The sequence below is a fragment of the Alligator sinensis genome, unplaced genomic scaffold (assembly GCF_000455745.1).
Source record: "Alligator sinensis unplaced genomic scaffold, ASM45574v1 scaffold428_1, whole genome shotgun sequence".
Lineage (NCBI taxonomy): Eukaryota > Metazoa > Chordata > Crocodylia > Alligatoridae > Alligator > Alligator sinensis.
In genome coordinates, this window is record NW_005841919.1 from 3,644,888 (window position 1) to 3,667,072 (window position 22,185).

The 22,185-nt window shown below is 41.0% G+C and overlaps 1 protein-coding gene across 10 annotated transcripts in view; it reads right to left on the reverse strand.

Annotated features, from left to right (window-relative positions):
- Positions 1 to 22,185, reverse strand: part of LOC102369805 (poly(rC)-binding protein 3-like) — a 322,632-nt gene that overhangs the window by 226,916 nt on the left and 73,531 nt on the right. The window contains exon 2 of one of the 10 annotated variants that reach the window (XM_025198315.1): positions 9,538 to 9,670. The exons of 8 other annotated variants lie outside the window; for them this stretch is intronic. The gene's annotated coding sequence lies outside the window, so the exon portion shown is untranslated. Of the gene's footprint in view, positions 1 to 9,537; positions 9,671 to 13,622; positions 13,644 to 22,185 lie in introns of those variants that run through there. One more of the 10 variants, XM_025198317.1, reaches the window with a different exon arrangement.

Sequence of the window (22,185 nt, forward strand, 5' to 3'; positions counted from 1 at the left end):
CATGCTTCACAAGCATGTAACTGAGAGTTTAGTTATTCTGCTGAAATGTGGCAGTGCCCTAATCCAGAAAGATATAAGCAAAGGGTAAATTTTAGTACAGGGTTATGTTCATCCCTTTTCTCTCAGGCTGGACTTTAATTTTTAAACAGGGGTAATTTCATTTTAATTAGAAATTTTTGCTGTGTTGGTGATTAAAAATGGTCTCCTGCTGGTTTTTCTAAAGAGGGGAAGAGGGAAGAATGTAAAACAGGGGCTGTATCACAAATCATTTTAGAAGAGGCAACCATTTGATGTTTGTTTGTTCATTTGTTCTGGCTAGTCATTTGGGTAATCTAATGAGTTAGGGTTTACTTTGCAAAATAAAATTATATGGCCTCAGATAAAAGGGGAGTTGTAAACAGTGGAATAGCACTGAAACCAAATTCAATTCCATTGATTCCATGATTTGCAGCTTTACCAGCCCCATTAAGAATGGGCAACAATAAACCTGTACTGTCCAAACTGCAAGATTTTTCTCTGGCTTATGACAGCTGCTAAAGGCAACAGGAAGACATGCACAAATTTCATGAAGATGACAGCTTCTTTTAAGGGAGCAAATTCTGTGCTGGCCTTCCCCTGGACTCTCCCTCCAAATTCAGCACACAGTTTAGCCTGGGAAATCATTATGTTCTTTCTTCCTCATCCCAGAAATGATAATAGGGGGAAAAAAATCTATCCCTAAAGGGCAGTCAGCTGTAGTCCATCAAGCACTAATTGTTTTAAGCTGATAATGTATGTTAGCATGAAACCTAATCCCAACATCACCTCCTTTTCATCACACAGACACACAAACATAGGATTTATTTGGTCACACACACAATATATACATATACAAAGTATTTTTATAATCAATTCTGTGGGTTCATAAATAAAAACTCTGACTTTACTTTCTTGCTCATCCATATGACTAAAATAAGGACATGTGCTTGAGGTCATAGGTCTCTTGTATATATAATCTTTTCCTAAGGCAAGTTGCATTGTCATGGAAATTTATGATATACTGTTCCAGACACACCTCAATCAGATATTTTTAAAATAGGTATTACTTTCATTCCTTAGACAGGTCTCTTAATATAAGGGCCTATAAATGAATTACTGATTTGAAAAGGGTTTTTTTTTCCCCCCCAGCCATCCCCTGTCTGCTGTCACTTTTTTTTTTTCCCAAATGAAATCTGCTATGGTGGACACCAAAATTCAGCTGCATAGCTGATGTTCGACATTCAGATTACAATAGTACTGCTATAAATACTGATGTGTTACAAAGAGAAAGTGGCCTCAGTTCACTGGTGTAACAAAAAACACCAACCCATAGACAACAGATCCCCAGAGTTTTTAGTAAAAGCAGTTTAATAGGGAACATGTATGGGGAACTGCCACTCTCGCACACACTTTTGACAGCAGAGGCTTGGTAGACTCACTAGAAAATCTTGCAGCATAACAGATCTGTTTAGTTCAGGACACAGATACTAGCAAACCTTACTCTCAAATCACACTTTCTGTTATGGTGTTGAAATTACTCACACACCCCTCCCTCTAACCTGTTGAATTTCTCATTATTACTTCAGGGGGAATCCTTCTGAGCAACCATTGTCAGCAATAGTAGAGTTTTCTACTGAACGTGCGGCTAAAATATGAACATTCATCATAGGCTTAATATTAGATCGAAAAGAAGAATATCAGTAAATAGACAAGTTGGAAAACCCATACACAACTGTAAATGGAGATATACAATCTAATATTACCTATTATACTCGAAGAAAATGAACCATATATAGAGAAGAGGAGAGACGAAAAAACAGGGAATTGGCATATATGGTGAGGCAATGTCACTGGACAAGTCAAAGTAGCTGCTATTAACATTTCAGGGAAAAAAAGCAGGTTTAGTATGTGATGTACAAAGAAGAGCAGACATTATCAGAAATCTTCATTTCTTTCAAATGCAACTACGTATTGTGGAATAAGACCTGGGGAATTGCAATCTGATTTGTAAATAAGAGGTTTTTTTCCAAACTTGCTGAAAAGCATACCAATAAGCAATATACATGTCTAATGTACAAATCTATATGGCTAATAATTTGCTAATGGAGAGCTAAACTAATGTATCAACTATTAAGGCACATGTTCTATAAGCTGTGCTGGCAATTCAGTCAATGGAATTCTCTTTTCTAATACATGCAGAGTGATGGGTCACTGGGGAGATCATGTTTTATATGAAACTATTCTGTTTCACATAAAACCAGTGATCAAGAAAGTTTATTTTATTAATTTCTATAGCACTTGTCATGGTGGAATGCAGGTTATTTAAATCACAGAAGATTACAATTGTCAGTAATAAAACAAAACCACTTAACTCAAACATTACACAAAGAAACCATTGGTTGCCAAATGCCCTGAAAGATGCTAAATTCAGGCACAAACTGTTAAAAAAAAATGGCAGTAAATTTTGAAGATGCAGGCTTACCCCTTTGAAAACACTGTTGCCAGATAAGGAGTATTAAAACTTTGGTCACACTAGAAAGTACCTTCCAGTTATTGTTAACTGCCTCATCAAGGTTCAGGAGAGGAAAAGTTTTGAGTTAACCCAAGTGACCTAGCCTCACTCACATAATTACATTCTGTCTGTCTAAACTCTCCAGGCAATATCAATTGGTATTTTTCAATAGATTTAAAATGGTGTAACAGCACACAGCAATTTAACACTGCTGGACCACATTTGCTTTCCAGGAGCAGATGAATTTCAGAGGTTGATAAAGTGAGTACTGCTCATATTCTATGCAACATTTTAATTTATGAGGCCTTGGGGTTGGGGTTGCGTGGAGAAATAAACAAAAACCTGAGAGAGATTAAGGCAGTTTTTCCCATTCCTGGGTGTCCTTTGTCCCATTCCAATCTAAGATGGATGAAGAACAGGAGGAAGGAATATCACAATCATTACTACAGGTGGTAAACTTAGGAACAAAGACGAGGCACAAGAGACAGGTAGGCCAGCAACCTGGGACAGCTGTGGCAAAGCCAGAAAGTTAAGTCTGATCTCCCAAGTTCCAGACTGGACCCTTAAATAAAATGTTTCTTCCTCCCCCTCTTTCTGATTTTCTGCTGAGGCATATTAATGAAATTCAGTCTGGCTACAGCCACTCATTTTGCTCTACATTTTTTGCCAGTTCTTTTCTTCATGGAATTGCAGCAAAATGGATGCCTTCTTTGTGAAAAATACTATTTAGTTTGCAAACATTTCATTCTGCACTAGGTTCAATGCAGTTTCTAGTGTAATTTGAATTAGTGTTAACATAAATCATGTAGACTATTAAGAAGTCTCAGCAGCATTATGTGTATGAATTCAAGACAGTATGTGTAACAATTGCCTTCCCTTTTTCTACTAAAATATGTCTCAAATGGACAGCTGTGACACACATATTTTCAAGCACAGCAACGAGGTCTTAAGTGAATGACATTACTTATTAAAACACTGTAATCTTTTTCTGACTCAGTTGTGACTGCTCTGTTGTTGAAACCTCCAGGGCAAAGGACAGACATTCAAAAAGCCCGAGCCTCAATTGATTCAATCTTTGCAGGTTAGTCTAACCTCCAGAGACTGAACTGATTTGCAAGTGGATAGACATTCACTTTTGAATCAAGAAATGCAGGCACATACATGCCTGCAGTGGCTCAGGCTAGAAGCCAGGGGGCACTTGAGCAAGCCCTCCCTTCCCTTCCACAGGGCTGAGCAGGGAGGGACATGGCCAGGCCCCAGCAGGATGATATTATTAGGGAGGGGGTTTAAGTCCCAACCCTACCTGCACAGTCCCCAGCCAGGGTATGCCTGGAGGGGGTGAGGGGGAAGCAGCCCTTGACAGGTTCCCCTCCCCCTGCTGCTCGAGGGGTGGGAGTGTTGCCAGGCCCTAGCTCCTGGCTAGCACTCTGAGGCAAAGTGGGGGTGAGGGGAGGGAGGACTGCTTGCGTAGACTGGTGTTTTCCAACCATTTCTGTCCCATGGCACACTTACATGGCCTTTTTCATCCCATGGCACACCAGCTGAACATGGAGGGTGGGGGTAGCGAGCAGCTGAACATGAAACGTGGGGGGAGGGGAAAGTCAGCTCAGGGCCGGCGGAGATGCAGTAGTGGTGCAGGGTGGCCCTCACTGGGGTGCAGTAGTGGTGGCACTCGCTGTAGCCACACCCCCGCAAGATTCCACAGCACACCTGGACATGTCCGATGGCACACCGGTTGGGAAATGCTGGTGTGGACTGCATGTATCTGTCAATGATACTGAGCTTTTCAGTCTCCCTCTCCCTGCTTTTTTCTCCTGCAGCTTTTTCATACTGTCTGACAGGCACTGCATTCATTGCAAACCAGGTCATTTCTCACACCTTTCTCTGTCCCCTCTTGAACACTGACAGATTGCAGCCTTTGAAGCAAGCCAGAAGGGAGCTTATTAAAATACAAAGCTTATCAGCCCATCAAGAACACAAAAGCTTCTTGCATTAGTTCTAGCTCTTCTTAAACAGCTGTTTCCAAGGCATTTGTAAGGAAGACATTACCAGCTGATCTGTTGATTAGTTTCAAAAAGCCCCAAGCAGACACCATTCTGTCTGCCTTTGTTCCAGTGAAATTGGAGACACACACAGACCCCTCTTAGCATTAGCTAGCATGGGGGTGGTGTGGCTAGATGCCAGCTGGAATCCCTGCTGTGGGAAAGGGGGGATCCCTGCTTGATCAGTGAGTGAAGGGAGGGAGGAGCAGGGGGAAGCCAGACAGCTACTGCTGTGCCTGCACTCCCCCACCTCTTTCTCAGTCAGCTGGAGTTCTGGCTAGGAAGGAGAGGGGTAGGGCCAGCCTTGCTCTCTGGAGCAGATAGCTCAGCCCAGTGCAGGGCTGAAAAGCATGATGGGATGCTGGGGGACTCTGATTTAACTTAAGCCAGGAAGGATCCTGAGACAGAAGTTCCATAAACCTGTTGGACCCAAATCAGTTAAGTCTGATACTATATTCAACCACGTTTATCTTAAACCAGTTTCAGCCATTTTGAAACTGGTTTATGTGTAACTTCTGTCCCTAGCCCAAATGGTGTCAGAGAGAATTATATTTTCCAGGGGAAGTTTGAACCCTGAGGGGATATGACTTTATTCCATGTCTACAGGATTAACAAGGGCCACACAGCAGAGAGAGAAGGCCTGGAATAAAGAGGCTTTTATTTTTCCTATAAGGTAATTACCCTATCCTAAGTTCCTGCAATTGTTACAGTATGAGTGACCTATGTAGCCTTTCATTCCTTCAGGCAGCAGGAAACCGTTTAATAAAAGAGAATTAATTTTTCCACTTAACCTTGCTGAACAGTTCTCAGTGAGCAAAAAGACATTAATTGCAATGCAAGCAAATGTGAAGTGTGGTGTGGTACTTGAAAAGTGGTTACACTTGCAAAGTAGAGTGTAGCTCTGTGGTAGTTATATACACATTTTGAACCTTGATGAGATGAAATGATTTAGCTGCCCTTTCTGTTCTTCCCAAAAGGTACACAAACACTGTGAAAGCAGATAGTGCATGTAGGCAAACTGTCTGCACTCAACAGACACCAGACCAGGCCAACTGACACTAATCCCTCTGGGCTGTTCAGATAAGAAGTTAAAGGGAGAGGGGGGTGGAGAGGAGGGGGGAGAAACAGTGAGGCTATTCTCTCTTGCTGACAATGTGACCAAAAGTAGAAAGACTCCCATGGTGCCTGCCTCTGACTTTCCTATCAACAGTGCTGTAAGAACCTATAAATACAGCAGGCACACATACTTGTGCTTCAGAGTCCACTTATCTTTATTACCATTCCCTAGCTTCTTTACTAGATGCCAAATAATTTCACTGGACAGGAAAGGCATTCTCATACCTTGGTTTCAGAAATAAATCAACATATAGAACTAACCATTGTGATTATAAAAGAAAAGATTTCTGCTTCAAAAATCCTCTTCCCTATCAAGTATTTTTCTTCCAGTTTATATTTTTTCTGCTACCTTTGACATATTGCAAATCAAACTTTCTGGACAAGGTTACTGTCTAGAATGATCAAAAATAGGTTTGGAAGGGACCTCAAAAGATTATTTAAACCAAAACTCTGCTCAAAGCTCTGCTCATCCCAGACAGACATTTGTCTAACCCACACTTAAAAACTTCTGGTGATGGGGATTCTATAGCTTATCTAGGTAATCTGTTTGAATATTTAATCATCCCCCGAGCTATAAAGTTCAGTCTAAATATCTAACCTACATTTTCCTTGTTGCAATTTAGGAAGACCATTACTTGTCACCTGCAGATGCAGTGAACAGTTGCTCTCCACCTTTTTACAACAATCTGCTTTGTATTTGAAGACTCTTATTAAAACCCTGCCCCCTGTTTTTACTTCTCCAGACTAAAAAATCCCATTCTTCCATCCGTTCCTTGTCTACCATATTTTTCTAAATCCCTTCTTGCTTTTGTTGCTATTTTCTGGACTTTTTCTAATTTGTCCACAATTTTTCTTGAAGTACAGTGCCCAGAATTGGATGCAGCCCTCCAGGTGATGCCTGCATACAGCAGTCTACAAATACACCCCACCATGCCATGAGTCTTTTTAAAAACAAAAAACACTGAATCATGTTCAGCTTGTGGTCCACTAAAATTTCCAAGTCCTTTCCCACAGTACTGAAGTCTATCCAGCTATTTTCCATCCGTGTATTTGCTGTTTTATCTTTGGTAAAGTATTTGTACTTGTTATTGAATGTATCCTGTTTGTTGCAGACCAATCTTCTAATATATTAAGACTATTTTGAATTCTGTTTCATCTAAAATATATGAAACCCTCAAGCTTACTAAATATATAGCCAATTCCATCCTTCAAATCATTGATGAAGTTATGAAGCAGAAGGACAGCCCTTTGAGTGACCCATCTGATGTTACCTCTCAGTTTAACATTGAGCCATGGAGGACTATTCTGTGAGCCTGATTATCCAATCAGATATACACCTACCTTATGGGAGTTTCAACTACACTGTGTCAAAAGCCTTACCAAAGTGAAGCTAAAGTGAAGATAAGCATGACTTGCTCTTGAGAAATCCAAGTTTGCTGTTACTTTCCAACTCGTTATCCTCTCAGTGCTTAAAATTGATCGGTTGATGATATGCTTCAGTATCTTTTCAGGTACTGAATCTCAAATGACTGGCCTGTAAGTCCCAGGATCCTCCTTTTCTTCCTCTTTTTTTAAAAGGGCATTATATGTGCTCTTTTCCAGTCTGAGGCATCATCTTATTTTGAGAGTTCAGGATGATGAAAGCCAATGGCCCTGCAATTACTTCCAACAATTCCTTGAGCAATCTAGGATGGAACTCATCAGGTTCTTCCTATTTGAACACATTTATCTAAATAGTCTCAGATTCTGAGAAAGCACTGTTCTTTCCCTGCTTTAGTCTGAGTACCTAACTCGTTGCAACTTATGCCAAAATGTGCGGTATATATAAGTATCTCAGAAAATCATGGGAGTAATTCCACTACATTGAGTCTTAAAGGGGCCACAAATGGAATACAACATGCAGCTCTGGTTTTCACAGCTAGGAAGAGATACCAAATTAACTAAATAGAAAGAAAGACAATTAAAATGGTGCAAGAATTAAGAGTATGGCACTGAATATGAAGGCAAGGTAAAGGAACTAAGTGTACATAATCTAGAAGATTGCAAAGAGCATGATCACAGTCTGTAAACACCTTTCAGGTAACAATATAGATGAAAGAACTGGCTGCTTGCTTATGTTAAAAAAAATGCTTTACAGAAGAAGTATTGCATTACTTTGATCTGAGTCTGCAGCACCTGTATAGATTGAGTGCTTCAGCAGGGCTTTTGGTGCTTTTAGCTAAAGCTGATTTAATCGGCTCTTAGATAAAAGTGCCAAAAAGCCCCCTTCCTAAAGTGCCTGAGCTATATACATGTTGGGCAAGCCAGGTCTAAGTTAGGTGCTGCCTCTTCTGGGCATATGCTGGGCTCAGTATGGGAATGCACCAAGTTTAAAGTAAAGCACTGCTTTTTACATTGTTTTGTAAACATCTGCAAACAGCCTATTTGGCGACTTAGAAGATGATAGGACAAGAAACAGTTGCCTAAACTGAAATAAGAAAAGTTCAGCATGTAGATTAAATATCTGAGAACAGGATTCTTTAACACCACCACCAAATATGATACCTTTGGGATACTTCGAGTGATCTAAGTGATCAACTAATTTTGTCTAAAATTAAAGCCATGCACCCTGTCAAAGCTCCACCTATCCCAGAATGCAACCCATTTCCTTAAGGACTACCACTGTAAGTAGGGCCATCATCTGGTCAGCTGGAAATAGAGCTGGGTTTAGCTATGATGCCTGTCTGGAGATCTGGTAGCACTGATGAATTCCAAAGAGACAGTAAGGCTAAAGACAGGCTTAACAAACACAGGGCAGATGCCTTCGCTAGTGGGGATATGTTACTGGAGAGGCACATATTCCAAAGTGTTTTCTTCTGTTTACTGCTCTCATTTCAGCTACTCATGGGTTCAGCTGTGTCCAGGTGCTGTTTGTCCATGGGCTGACTCTAGGCAGGAAATGAAAAAGCCAGAAGGTATTTGTGTTTGAGATGTCAGAGGTGTTGACCTGGGCTCATTTACAATTCACTAACACTCCAGTCCCTGTGTTGTCCCATCAGCCCTTCAAAATATCTCCTCAATATTATTTGAAGACGATTAAGTTCTGTAGGAACCTGTAGGCAAGGGGTCACGAGAGGTTAGATCAAAGTCTGGTTTGGGGGTAAGGGTCAGTTAACAGTGTTCACCTTTACAACTTCTGGGAGGCAGAACATGAGCATTTAATAATGTACAGAGTGCTTGGGACAAGTTGTGTAACCGTGGGTCTAAGACAGACATGCAGCTATAATACATTATGGTCAAACACATAGGGTGCAGTAGGGGTGAACCTTTAGAAAGAGGTGGGACTCTCTCAATTCAACCCTATGCAACATCAATAAAAGCAGCAGTCCTTAATAAACGGGGCAGAATGAATCATAATTAAAAAAAATATTAGGTCCTAGTTCTCAAGCATATGTGCAGAGCATTTGGTGGGGGCTCAGGGGCAGGGAACTGTGAAGGTGGCATTAAGTTGCCCTTGCACAATGTGTATCCTGGAACAATTTTTGTGATTGGGGTATATCTATACTGTAGTCAAGGTCTGACTACAGCTCATGTAGAAATAGCTAACATTAGCACAGGTATTTTGGGTATTGCTAGCACAACAACAAGAAACTCAACATAGGCTGCAAGATGCATGCAAGAAGCTGGGTAGATCCTGGGATGCATTACCCATGCTAAACTCTGATTTGCCAACAGTTATTGGTGCCAGAGATAATTGGTTTGAATTTCACTCAGGTGTGGTAACAAGAGCCACAGCCGCACCTTTGACTGTAGTGTAGACATACCGAAGGAAGTGACGTGTCAAACACTACATTATTTATAACCACGTACCGTAAGTTATTGAAATAGTAAACGTTGTGCCTGGAACCTAGAAGAAGTTTTTTTGTTTTGTTTTAAGCAATGACCAACAGCATTGCTAATTACTGTGAAACATGACTGCAGTCACCTTTCCAAATTACAATACCTATAAGAAGAAGAAATAAGAACAGTTTATATTTAATGGTGTCATATTATGGGGAAAAAGTTATTAGAGTTTGTAATTCTTGTCAAATATTAACATGTGCCCTGAAAGAACACACCTCTTTTCCTGTACTGTATACTTGAACGTTTGAGATAGATTATTGGCAATGGAAAGACTTAAAGCTTAGTTAAGGCAGGTTACTGTAGCCCTTTCACATGCAAAACTTTTGTGCTATGGTATTTACATACACACAAGGATTATACCATTGTTACTAGCCCAAATGCAAATACCAGTAGGCCATGTTCATCATATTTGCACAAAGTTTTCTTATTTACTATATTATACAGCTGTGGTTAAAATACTACCACAATATACTGGGTAATATACCCACATTTCTTCTATCTTCAATTAGATAAAATCTCTTTCAAATGCAGATATTTACACAGTTACAACTTTTCAGTGTCGTTTCAGGTGCACTGCCCACAATTAAAGTTCTTTAAGCACTGTCACAGAAAATATCTTGTTGGAGTGTCAGTCTGGTTTTCATCACAAGTACCAGGGCTGTGCAGAACTGACACAGGAGGAAAATGCTAGAACAGGTGATTCTATTTAAATGTCATGGAGGGGTGTTTCCCCTGTCACAGAAGCAATGCCTTTTTGAATCTAGAAAAAAGCAGCAGCATACAACAACCCCCACCAAAAACAAACAAACAAACAAACAAAAAAACCCCCAGTGGTCTGTCTTGAACATCCTCCTTGGAGTCTCGCTCCCAATACGAGCAAAAAAGAGATTTTCCATGTGCAGCATCCCAATCCTGTGTGGAACAGCAGGTCAATCATGTCTAGAGAGAATGTGGGATCTCCATCATTAGGAGGCTTTAAGTGCAGGTTAGCTAAACATTTGCCTAGTATAGTTTAGACAGGGATGATCCTGTCTTGAGCAAAGGGTTGAATAGATGACCTCCAGAGGTCCCTTCCACCTCAATTTTTCTATTCTTCTGTAACATCATTTCTCCTGTCCCATGTGTTCTTAGAAGTTGTACCTGTATGACCAGGATCCACAGGTGGACTAGGGAAAGGAAGAGTGCAGGGACTACTGCAGTGAGGTCACGGCAGATGTTCAATTTAAGGTGCAATGTGATTTGATCTCTGATCTCAACAATTCATGCCTCTTGTCATGCTACATGTGCCAATGAGGTGACTGGTGTTCCAAGCCATGGGAACATGCTGGAATTAAGGGCTCCATGTACTACCAAGGCTGGGAGCACCAATCAGTTGATTGGCCTGGTCACACATCCAATTTAATATGCAATGGGAACCAGCCACAAAGTCCATATTTTGTGTAATAACGTTGTGGCTTATTCCCTGTTTTATTGTTTCATTCATTCCCTTATTCAGATTTAACCTGCAACTGCACTGCTATAGCAGCCCTCCACAGTTAGAAACCCCCTTGTAACAGTGCTCGGTGGGAATGCAGAGCCCCATTGCTTTGCATCGCATAGCCTGTTGTCAAAGGTGAGGTTTGCTGAATGGTGGATTCATAGCAAAAATGGTAGAACCAGCAAAAAAGGCCTATCTACCTAGCTTCCAAAAGGATCTCAGATCTGTGGAAACTCTCCAAACTTTTGGGTCACCCAGGAAGTTCATTCAGAACCCACTTCTCCAGCAGAATAACCAGTGAGTAACTTCACAACTGGTTTATTGCAGAGATTACCTTCTTCCCTACCTTATCCCCCTCCCATGGATATTACTATAGAAAATGCCTATCTGAACCTCAAATGGGCTTGTCTACACATGGATTAACACACTTCAGTTAGTGTGCATTAAATCTAGTGAGGCACTAGGAAAACTCACATTAGCTTGTCTTAACACACATTAACTAAAGAGCATGGTTTTAAGTGATGCTTAAGAGCACTACCCTATTTTAATGCACATTAATTAAATAGTATGCTTTCTTAGTGACACTTTAATGTGCATAAAAATAGGCTAATTCGCATTAAAGAGCATGTGTAGATGCACCCTGTATGTGTTTCCTAAATCCTTGTCTTCAGTATCTAAGAGTGCCTGTACATGAGTGCCAAGGCTGCTCTGACATGCTGTAATTACAGTGTTGGAGCAGACTCAATTATTTGAGTCTGCTGGAGTGCAGTAATTACTGTGCTCCAAACAGCCTCTGCGTTTCGTTTATCAGTGCTCCTGCACTTCAACATGGCAGCAGGGGTGCTTTATCTAAAGCTCATTGAATGAGCTTTAGATAAAGTACCTCCACTGCCATTTTGAAGCACTGGGACGCTGATGCACGAGATGCTCAGGGCACTTTAATTAGAGCAGCTCTTGGAGCCGCTCTAATAAAAGCATCTGCCCCCACCCCCGGACCATATGCATAGATGCTGCAAGTGCTGAATTTAAACTAAATATAAAACATAACATAATTCTGAGGATTTGGCCTAGCAGGACAGGTACCTGGGGCAGGGGAATCGCACATAAAAAGAGCCGGCTCAATTGGTTTGCCTTATGGACTAATACCCAGTAGATTTTATCAATATGTTATCAGCAGTTACAAATATAAAACCATCATCAGCTAAGGATACAGAACAGCAAAACTTTAAGATGCCAAAAATGATATTTGTGATTTTCATCTTGTTAAAGGCATCTGTGAAGGAATGTTTTTCTACAACAATTGTACGTAAAAAATTTAAATGGAGGCTTCCATAATTTATTATTTTCACATTAAATATTGAATTAAAAAAGATTTATTTTAACAATTGCAGATAAATCAGTTCCTTTTATTAATGAGGAGTATAAAGACAAGCAAGACTGTATAGTAACAGACAACTGCTACTATTCATGATTGTTGCCACCAAAGCTAATCTCATGACACGAGCTATAAAGGCTGTTTTGTTTATAACTACAGCTACAGTTGACCCACCAGATACATAAACTAGTAGAAAGTCCTTAGTGAAAAGAATGCGAGTGCACACAGTTTTATGTTTCCAGGATGTATTTGGTAGCCTTGTTGGTCCAAGACAAGAAATGTGAAAAACTAGAACTCTTGGTTCAGAAAGATACTTTTTATTAGACCAACTAGGAAATTGCGAAATCTTTTTCTGCAAGCTTTCAGGCTCAAACACCCTTCATCAGGCTCTAGGAAAAATAAAGATAGTAAAAAGTCCCCACGGATAGAAAATAAACTTCATTTTTGCACAGAAGGAGCTGGGGATGGAAAAACTGTCCCTCTGGTTCCATGAGAGAGTCTCTTTTCCCAAAGTCCTGAAGGTTGGAAAGTTTATCTATGATGTTTCCTTTTGCATAGGAGTCCTTTGAAGTTTTACAATTTGTAGCACTATTTATCTGAAACAAGATGATTACAACATAAAACATACCCAACCAAATTAATTCTCTCTATAACAGTCTTGACACCAGGGAAGAATTTGGCCTGCTGGCTTCAATAAAATTTATAGATCAAGTCCCAAGTTTTTCTTGTTAAGGACATGATATAGAGGAAGAAGTTGGTCTTATTCTGCGAGATCCAAATCTTTCAGTGAATTTCAAAGCTGATATAGCCAGGAAAGGGTTTTTTTGGTGAATGGGTTACTTGAACAACAAATATGTGAGTTGTTGAGTAGTTTCAGTATCCCCACTAGTAAAATGTAATGAAAACTAAAACCTTATATTGAAAAAAGTAAAAATTTGAATTTGTTTTAGTTGATACAAATCTTTGACCTCCCTCATTTTGCTGAGAAAATTGGGGGGGGGGGGGGGGGGGGGGGGGCCGAATTTGTTCCAGATTAACCAAAAATCCCCACCCACGTTTTCCTGTTTAGCTAGTAAACTGTGAAATCAATCATGCACACACTGCTCTGGCTGACATTATGCTATATACAAGTTACAAGTGGAATGGCAAATGTAGAATCATCCCTATTGCAACCAATCTGTGAGATAAAAATAGTTTTACCCAGCAGCTCCTGTATCCACAGACTAGAGCAAATGCAGCATTCATCGAGCTTTCCTTCAGGGGTGTTGTGCCCAGACCAGCTTCCTAGTTTCTGCCTCTCACATAGTGTAACTCCACAGCTTCTGTTGGGGCAAGGCTTCTTTGTGGCCATGGAGAACGGACTCCCCTCCCCTCCCCTCCCCAAGCAGAGTCCTCACTTATGGATTTACGGATATTTTCATTTGCTTGTAGCTTGCCTATGGATTGTAAATGTAACCATCAACTTGAAAGCTAGTAATTTTTTGTGGAGTTAAAAGTAGTTTCAAGTTTTTCACCTGCTCTGAAACCCCTTTATTTAAAATAATATTTTCTCATTTTTTATTTTGTTTTTTGTTCCCTGCAGGAAAGACTTGCACTGACACCAGACTAACTTAATACTTATAAGGGAAAAAAACAGCAAGCCTAATACACAGAAAACAAACTGAAAAGAGAAAGAGCAAAAAAACCTAATCTTTTTCTGAATACTTCTGGTTGTGGGGCTGCTGGCTAATAGCTGGAGCAATAATAGGTATATATGTATGGATGAAAGAGTGAGGTTTAAGTTGGCATTATCCTTTTAAAATAATGGGAAGGTAATGGGATATGGATTGTGCCAAACATGTTAAGCAGGTAATAACCAAAAACTAATCTTAATCAAATATTTTAATGGGGTATTTACCATCTGGTAATTACTAGTAAAAACAAAAGAAGACATCCAAGGCATAGGTCTTCTAATACATCTATATTGTTTGGATAATGACTATTTTAAATTATTATTTGATAGTTGGCATATTAAATACTGTATATGAACAAGATCCTTGACAGCAATTTTGAAATCAATTTTTTGGATTTATTTCAAGAGCTAATGATTTATTTTTAGTATAAAGGTGCACAATTACATACAAAGCCTGTCAAGAATGTAAAGTACCTTTGCTTCATAGACCACAAGCCAGATTTCCACAAAGGGTTTTTTAACGTGTGCTTCAATTAGAACTGGAGCAGCCTAGTTCTGATCCCTCAGGGCTTGTCTAGATGAGAGTGCATGTGTAGTTAGTTTGCAGTGCTTCAAAGCTGTTTGAGGTGCTGCAAACTGTACTTGGTGCAAGCGTGCACCCAATCACTGCACTGCTAGTTTGCAGCGTGGCAGCTTTTTTTTTGACACTGGGAGATGCAGGTGTCAAACACCCCCCCAAAACAAACAAACAAAAACAAACAAACAAACAAACAAAAAAAACCCACCACCAAAAAAGCAGTGCAGCACACATGGCAGCAGAGTGCCCCACTAGAAATGGAGCCTGGCTGGCCAGAACCATGCTCTGTCTGCTGGTAAGGCTCCGAGGGGCTGGCTTGGTGCCGTTGGTGCCCAAGCAACCCCAGGTAAGGCTGCTGGCTGGCCCCAGCCTCCCCTACCCCACCCAGATCATTTTGCTGTGCACTGGAGCACGCATGCAGGAGTGTGCCCTAGGACAAACAGCAGCGGCACAAATATGTGCTGCGGTTCTTTTTCTGCAGGAAACACATCCCCCCCATGCATGTATGCACTCAACTGGGCATACCCTCAGAGTGGTTTTATGCTGGTGTAACCCTACTGTACAGTTGGATTACTTTTGATTTACGCTAGTCTGAGGTCAGTAGAGCCTTTAGTGCTGCTGATTTCATCCAATCATCCCTGTCCTGCTCTACTGTTTTTTGACCAACACTATTGCTGCAATGAATCAACCTGCAGACCAAAACTCAGTAGAAGCTCATTAGATGGGTGCACTAGATGGTTCTATTGGCAATCTGGAAGCAGACAGCAGATGAAAGGAACCACCAAGGAATCACTTGGGAGGGAAGGTATTAGGCAACACTTAAGATGTATTCATTGCACATACATATATATTTTCCTTTTTGAAAAGGGATCTGTAGATGCTCTGAATAATGTTACTAGTCAGTCACCCATTTGCAAAATGATGACAAGTATAGATTTTGGTAGGCATCCTTTCTTGTATTTCATGCTATAATATAGCATGATATCATAGGCATGCAGAAATACGAGTTGAACTGAGCCAGCAAATAAATAAATACATTTTTGATAAAATTATTCAATAATTACTGTACAGGGAAACAATACCTTAGCTCCTCTTACCAAAAAAACAGCTGTTTTTGTGACTAGTTCTAAGAACAGAGTGATTTGGTCAAATATCCTCACAAAGCAGACACAGAAAAGGACAGTCATCAAAAGCAGTTTGTTGCCTTTTAAATTTGAATATTTGCTTTGCACGAAGAAATAGAAGTGTGTAAGACAGACTGTATATTACAAACATGAATAATTTGGCTCAGGACAATGATAGCTATGGTTAAAAATACAGGGAAGTATTTCAAACTGGTGAAAGTTGATTTTTTTAAGACCAACACAGACAAAAAAAAGGTGTTTTCTAAAACCTTTTAAGCCCTGCACAAGATAATCCAAATATAGAAACCATGCATCTAAAACATCTGAATTGTATTACCTGTTAAGGAAATACACGTAATTTGGCACCTGCAATATTTACGCTTGCCTGTTATGATCTAAAAAAGTATTATTTAGACAATGTATTTCTTTACTGAGGAAATTCATTCAAATTCCTGCTCAAAGGAGCAGATTTTGATGCATTATTAAACTATGCTCTCAGGGGCATATCAAACATAGGTGATATTTTATTAGTAGCTGTAGGCAAACTCAGTTTGGACTACTTTCTTTATTATTTATCTCCCTGTACATATCTGATCTGCTGCTTTAACTTTGTTGACTAATATTATTCGCTAGTCTTTGTTGAGAAAACTGGAAATGTCACAAGGTAAAAGAAAATTGTATTTTCATAGTAGCTTTAATATACTGCTCCTAAGGGAATTCTAGTTGCTTTAGAAAGGGTTAGATATGTATGGGTGAATCTCTTGTTCCTCAGTCTGCTAAAAGCCCTTCCATCTGTGCACAATGTAATGTAATAAAGGCACAATAAAAAGTATAGTGCAAATATATTTTCTAAGTAAAAACAAGTCAGTCTTGCAGTTTACTGCCAACTGTACAATTACTTTAAACCACACACCCCTAAAATAAGGTTCATTTTTAGCTGCAAGTTCAAGAGGTATATTATATCTTTAAGTTGCACTGCAGCATGATACTTTCTGTAAATGGGATTTATTTTTACAACAAGCAGGTGAATCTGAAATGGCATATTGGGACAACAGGACAAAACCCTCAAACTCAATATGTCAAGGCAGGAATTTCAAATCCCAGCAAATGTGGGGATTAATGGAATAACCATCCCCCAAACTAGCATATATAAAATCTAATAACAGCAGTGCTGACATTGCGTGACAGGCTGGCAGAAAGCTCTTCTAACTTATATTCAAAGCTTCCTCAAACAACTGGATATCATTAAGCAAGGGCTAAAAGTCATTAGTATCTCAGAGGGAAGAAAGCCTTAACTGAATATTTTAGTTCTTAAAAATACTCCACCAAAACCAAAGAAAAACCAGAACAAATAGACAAACTGAAATTTGAAGTGAATGTTAGCCTTGACAGATGACTAAATTTTAAAAGTAGATAAATGTAAAATTAAAGCCACATAGCCATGTAATACTGCCTTGCACCACCCTTTCACTGAGCAACCAAAAACTGAAAAGCAAATAATGTACATTGTTGTCTTAGTATAATACTTAGATGAGGATGTGGAAAGCATGCTTGCCAAGTTTGCGGACGATACTAAGTTATGGGGAAAAGTGGTCACTGTAGGAGACAGGATGCAGATCCAAGTGGACCTGGACAAGGTGGAAAGGTGGGCGAAGCGGAACTGGATGCACTTCAATAAGGATAAATGCAGAGTGCTTCACTTGGGGAGAAGCAACCGGCATGAATATAGGTTAGGAGGAGATGTTCTGGTCGGGACGATGACTGAAAGAAATTAGGGTTATGGTGATCACAGGATGAACATAAGCTGCCAGTGTGGTGCTGTAGTCAACCGAGCTAATAGCATACCGGGGTGCATTAGCTGATGTGTCCAGTTCTGGGCACCACACTTCAAAAAAAACATAGGGGATCTTGAAAGGGTCCAGAGAATGGCCACAAAAATGATTAAGGACCTGGAAGACAAACCTTATGAGGAAAGACTAAGGGATCTGGGACTGTTCAGCCTGGGGAAGAGAAGACTGATTTGCTGGCAATCTATATGTATGTAAGGGGTGAATATTCAGAGCGGAGAGAAAAACTGTTCACTAGCGCACAGCAGGGGAGGACAAAGAACAAGGGCCATAAACTGTTAGAGGATGGTTTCAGGCTGGATGTAAGGAAGAACATCTTTATGATAAGGGTGACCAGAATCTGGAATAGGCTTCTCAAGAAGATGGTGCAGTCCCAAACCTTGGAAGTCTTCAGCAAGAGCCTAGACAGACACCTTGCTGGAATCATTTGATCTCAGCAGTATTCCTGCCCAGAGTAGCAGCATTGGACTCAACTATCTTTCGAGGTCCTTCCAGCCCTTCATTTCTATGATTTTATGAAAGTTATCTAGCTGCACTGCACTTCATACTGCTATTGCAAATGTCTGCCGCCATTCCTACTAGAAATCAGGTTAACTGTGCACAGGCCTAGACTTCCTAGATGCTGAAATTAACCCTTTAAAATGTACTTGGCGTAGTTTGTTTAAATCTCTTATCAAGAGAAAAGAAATGAAAGTTTATGTATATTCTACTGCATTTGAAACCTTTTTTTCAGCTATTCTAAACAAAGTTAAATATTTTTAAAGCATTTTTTCTCTTAAGTGATTTTGTTGCATTTAATCATACTAAAACAGCTTTTTCTCCCTCTTCACTCAAAATCTTACTTTTCCTTGATGTCACCCATGGACTCATATTCATGCATCTGCAACGGTATGGGCAGATGAGCTAGCTATTGTGAGGTTAAAAAGGGGCAGCTACCATACATACTTGATTCCAAAATGAGGTTGCCCACCCCATTTAACATGGAGGGAAAAAGACCCTCATCTGGCAACTGAGTACAAGGAACCATGGTGGGGAGGCAGGGGAAGGAAAGTAGTTGCTGTGGCTCTGGCTCTAGCTTGGGACAGGAGCTGCAGCTGCTGTTTGCTCCTCCACCATCTGTACGTGCTCTGCCTCTCCCCCCTGCAAACTTGGGCTCGACTCCCCCACCATCTCTCCATATTCCCCTGCCCCCACATCTACCTCCTTCTGCTCCCTGCAGCCTTGGGGTCTCCTCCCTTTTCTCTGCCATGCTTCCCCACCCTTGCTTACTTTTGTTCCAGCACAGGCAGGCTCTGTCCCCACTCCAGCCTGAGGTGCAGAGCACATCCCCAGCCTGCCCCTGTAGCAGCAGCATGGGGACAGAGAAAGACAGAGGGACAGGTGAAGAAGTGGTACCGGGAGGGGGGGCAAGATGGCTGCCCCTCCCACTATCTCCCCACCTCTCATCTGCCCCTTTACTACCTCCCCCACCACCTGACCCCATATCACTGCTTTTCCTCAGTAAGAGAGGGCTAATAAATCTAAATACATGATATACATTCAGAATTACTATTCTGTTTCTAACACCTACTAGAAAATACAGGGTAATGTTATCAGTATGTCAGTTTCTAGGGCATGAGCATCCAGGTCTGAAAGCCAAGATGAGGCTGAGAAATGTCAGATGAGGGTAGAAACCAGAGTCAGGGCAAGCAGAGTCCAAGGAAAAGCCAGGCCAGGAAGCCAGGAGGTTGAGAGCTAAGTACAAGCTACAAGTGAAGCTAGCCAAGAAACCTTCAAGGGACCAGGTTCTGGGGGAAACACTGAGCAGGGAGACTGAGAAGAGATTAACAGACCCTGTTGGTCTGGGGACCGGTCTTTACAGAATGAGTTAACCAGTATAAGTGTTCAAGTCCCATGCTAGGGGAAGGGGGCTGAGATAAATCGATGGGCTGAAACATGGCTTCCCATGGAAATCAAATCTCATTTCATATTTGTATGGTAAAGGATTTTAATCCTGTATTGTGTCCAATGAAAGACCTTCAGTGTTAAATAAATAGAAGTTTCAACCTACCATATTAAATCCATGCACATATTCATGGAAAGTGGGGCTGGAAGGGAGGGCTGTCAGTGTTCTGCTGCTGTAGGAGTTGTTAAAATAATATACTTGAGAGATTTAAGAAAAAGGGCTATGCCACCCCTACAGAGGAAGACAAATGGCACCTATACACGTGATGGACCTCAGCTCTAACACCTGCTAATCAGCATGCACTAGAGCAGACTCAACTGAATCTCCTGCGAGTCTGTTGCAGCATGCTAGTTAGTGTGCTCTAGCAGGATCTGCATTACGTGTATTCAGTGTTCCTGCATTTCAAAAATGGCAGTGAGGGTGCTTTAAATAAAGCTCCTTGAACAAGCTTTAGTTCAAGTGCTCCTGCCGCCATTTTAAAGTGTGGGACACTGAACCCGTGACAATGTGGGTGCTTCAATTAGAGAAGCTCTCAGAGCTGCTCTAATTAAAACGCACCTCCCCATGCTCCACCCCAGAGCACATGTATGATGTACAGACCCAAAAAGTCCTACACTCTGCACCAATCAGACCATAGGATAAAATTCCTTCCTGATCCCAAATGTAGCTACTTGTTTGATCCTAAGTGGAGAAAAAAGACCCTCTGTCTGTGTCCTCATTTCTCCCCAAATCCTGCTCAATTCCCTTTGTCCCTATTCTTCACAAACTGCAGCAGCTGTTCCTACCATGGAGACCAGATACAGGAAGCACACATTTAAAAAAAATGGCCAGTAACAAGAGCCCGTCAATTTTTCTCTCTCTCAAAGCCAGGCATACCAAAATTGATCACTACCCTTTTGAAAATTTACTTTAAAGTGTTATAATGGTTAAATAGCTTATTTTTGTCCTATCCTGCTGTCATTCTGCACAAACTATGGATAGTTTGAGACCAGAACAACAGTGAGAACCATGCCTTAAACTAGGAGGCCAGGTTCTCAGGCATATTCTGGCTGTTTTGCACTTTTTTAACAGTGCTAAATCACTATAAAGCCAGTCTCTCTTGCCAGTTGCACCAATTTTACAGCTGCTTTGTCACCAAAATACACAGATAAATTTGACCTACAACATGGCTTTTTGCAAAAAAAAAAGAAAAAGAATTTTCAATATAGCGAGTGTATCTTCTGTGCACTAAGCATAGACTCGTCTTTTTGAAAGTCCCATAAAGCCTAATAGGGATGTGGCCAAAAGAGTTCTACAGAAATTTAATGAAAGTCCTCAGAATTTTATTCTTAAATTTAACCAAATTTATTAGAAACCTATACAGTTGGATAGAGCATGTCCACTTTTCTACTTTTGTTGAGCCATGCTACAAGCAGAAATATAGTTCTGTATTATTTGATTAGAATGATTCCATTTTCTATTAAATCCAACAGGACTTTTCTATAAGAGCAAGAGACACAATCCATATGAATACCACACTAAATATGAAGTCTTAACCTCAAATCAGACCAAATGAGTTGTTTTTAGCTGCAGCCATTTGCTACTGATTCACAATGAATTTTTTTGCCTTTTATATGATATTCTCCAGTCCTTCAAAATCCTTTTAAAACATAGGATTCCCCAGATTCATGAGTCTTCAGTACTAGCAATATCAATGTGTTTCTCATAGAAAGTGGAATTATATACAAGTAATGGATTAAATACAGTTTTCTGGCTTTAGAGTTCCCTTTGTGAAACCAAGCCTTACAAAGCATCAATGCTAGGGACAGACATTACACAAACTAGTTTAAGTGATCAGAAACTGGTTTAAACCTGTAACAGAACATAAGTTCAGTGCACATAAACCAGTTTCAAAATGGCTGAAACTAGTTTAAGATAAACCTGGTTGAATGTAGTATCAGACTTAACTGATTTGGGTCAAACTGGTTTATACAACTTCTGTCTCAGACCCCTGCCTGGTTTAACTTAAATTACAGTCCCCCAACATCCCAGATGCTTTGCAGTCCTGGGCAGGGCTGTCTGCTCCAGAAAGCAGGGCTGGTTTCACCCCTCTGCTCTCTAGCCAGAGCATGGGCAGGGCCTGGCCAGATGCATGGCCCCTTGAGGCAAGGGAAGCAGGGAGGGGGTTTATTTCCCTGCTCCCCTACTGGGGGCTTTGGCCCCTGTCACCCATTCCCCCCCTCCCCAGTCCAGTGGCAGGGGAGGGAGCATGGCCTGAGCTGGCTGGCATGGCCCCTGCCATCCACTTGCCTTGCCAGCGGCTGAGACTGCAGGGTTGAGCCCAGCTGGCTGGTGAGTGCTGCTGAAGGCAGAGGGGCCAGTCGAGGCTGAGCTGCTGGGTCTGGGTCCTTCCCAGGAGGCTGCTGCTGGCTGAAGCCATCGATCTGAAGGAAGCTCACCCAGCCCTGATCAGTGCTGTGCTGTGTTGTAGGAGCAGGAGCTGCAGGTAAGTGGAGAAAAACAGCCCTGCTGGACCACGCCAGCTTCCCTTCGCCTGCAGCAATTACTCCCCCCACAATCCTGCCATTGCTGTGCTGCTCTGGGAGGCTGGGGGGGGGG